The following is a 2,330-nucleotide window of genomic DNA, read 5'->3' on the forward strand; positions in this document are numbered from 1 at the left end:
TCTAAGGTATGCTAGGCATTTCATATTATATCCTATTAGGGAGCCCATGATGCTTACTTAGTTTTCTTACCGTTACTGCTGTAAGAATGGTCTCTAGGTTAAGGTGGTAACTCTCGAGCTCTCTGTTATGAAGGTAAGACTTTGCCTTTGTGATTAGCAAGCCAACAACATCATATGAAATCGTTTGCCCCATGGTTTAGCATGAGGTGATAATAGCTTGATTCAAATTTTTTATGAAAGAGTTATAAGTAGGCTTTTTTTCTTTTTTTATTTTTTGATGACACTACGGCAGGAATTCATAACCTCAACCTTGCTTAATGCCACTTGAGCCACACTTCCAGCCCAGCCTTTTGATGACCTAGGCTGGTTCTCAATCATAATTCTCTGCAGATCAATCTTCTGAGTAGTAAGGCCTATACTGTGAGCCAATGCTACCCTGCAAACAAGTGATTTTTAATTACATCATTCCTTCTGCATAACAAGTGGCATTTGGTCTATTTGCTTACTCTATACTATAAACCTACAAAAACCTCAGGACAATTGCTTAATTATTTCCTTTAAAAAAAAACAACTTTAAAGTTGTCAGTTTAACAATACTCCCCAACAGTAGAAAAGAGGTGTAATTCTTTTGCTTTGTTGTGGACTTGGGATTTCTTACATATGCTAAAAATTTCAGCTAATGACATTATTTATGCTGATCAAATCCATCATCTGTCTCTCCTTGGACTGCCTCTGGAGGCATGCTTCCCACCAGCTACACAGTGCTCCATGGAAGGGATGACCCACAGGTTACCAGCCATACCCCCACTGATGTCCACTAGCATCATTTCCAGTTTCCTACTTCAAATAATTTGTCATTAATTCAATATTTATTTAAGTTTTTTTTAATAAAAGCCACTTATAAGATAACTTCATTCCTGCATCCTCTCAATTGTTTCTTCCTTATATTTGCCCTTTTCCTTTCCTACTTGATGGAATTTGGCTTTCCATTCCAGGATCTTTTTGTGGTCTTTGTCCAGTTTCAGCCTGATAATAACCACCTACTGGGGTGAATGCCCACGTTGACAGTGGTACCATTGGCCTTTTCCTGATGTTTCTGTTCGGTGTAGATGACATATTTCTTCCTGTAAACCTGGACCACTCTGCCAATGTGTTGACCTTTATAGTGCCCTAGCATAATCTGCACTTCATCATCCTTTCAGATAGGCAAAGACTGCACAGTATACTTCTGTCTCAGCTCTTTGGAAAGAGGGGAAGCCAATCTTTCTTCAAATGTGGGAGGGTGCATTGAAATGCCTTTTCCGGTTCTTGCTTGGGTCAGAAGTGACAAAGGGATGAAACTTCATTTTGGCCTCTCCTGCTTCAGTGATGCCCGAAAAGAGCCATTAATTCAATTATAACTGTCTTTTATTAACATAGTAGGGGTATTCCTTCCATTGTAATAATATAAAACTGAAACAAAAAAAATTGAGTAATTTGCCCAAGTTTATCTAGCTGAAACTAAAATCTTCCTGTCTTCTTTCGAGCACAGTATGGCTTAGGCATTCTCCAATAGCCAACTTTCAGTTACCATTTTTTTGTTTCCTCTTATTTCTAGGCATCTTTGAAAAACAAATAAAAGAAAAAGAGCAAGTCACCACATGATTCTTTGGACCCATACAAAAGTGTGAAGACCTCTTAAGTAAGAGAATAATTGCCTACTATCTACAGTTTGAACTAGCTGAACTCTGCTCCTACCTAGCTAGAACCTAACTCATATACCCATATATATGCTTAACCAAAATGTACCCTCTGGCTTCTCTAGAAGTGGCATTTAGAAGACAAACTCTTTGTGAAAAAGGAAAGAGATTGTATTTGCTGTGGTGTCACTATGCAGGGTTATATTCAATATACTTCATTACATTTTTCTTAAATTCAACCAACCATAACGAGAGCCACCAATTAAATAACAAATTTGGATCTCAGTATAGCCAGGAGAAAAACAGTAGATGATGACAAATTCATTCTTATTTGTTTGTGCCAGTACTGGCGCTTGAATGCAGGTCCTGGGCACTGTCCCTGAGCTTTTCTACACAAAGCTGGTGGTATCCTCCCACTTAGGCCACAGTGCTACTTCTAGGGTTCTGGTGGTTAATTGAAGATCTGAGACTTTCTTGCCCAAGCTGGCTTTGAACCATGATCCTCATATTTCAGCCAGCCTCATATGTAGCTAGCATTATAGGCATTATAGGTATAAGCCTCTGGTGCCCAGTGAAGAATTCATTAAATTGTCTTGACCATGAAGTATTTTCACATGACAAAAATGGAGTGGCTTTTTTGTAGGGTACACC

At 38.6% G+C, this 2,330-nt stretch overlaps 1 pseudogene; it reads right to left on the bottom strand.

Moving 5' to 3' along the window:
• Positions 1-911: 911 nt before the first annotated feature.
• Positions 912-1,346, bottom strand: LOC125354940 (annotated as a pseudogene).
• Between the last annotated feature and the right edge of the window lie 984 nt (positions 1,347-2,330).

The sequence above is a fragment of the Perognathus longimembris genome, chromosome 1, assembly GCF_023159225.1.
Source record: "Perognathus longimembris pacificus isolate PPM17 chromosome 1, ASM2315922v1, whole genome shotgun sequence".
Taxonomy (NCBI): Eukaryota; Metazoa; Chordata; class Mammalia; order Rodentia; family Heteromyidae; genus Perognathus; species Perognathus longimembris.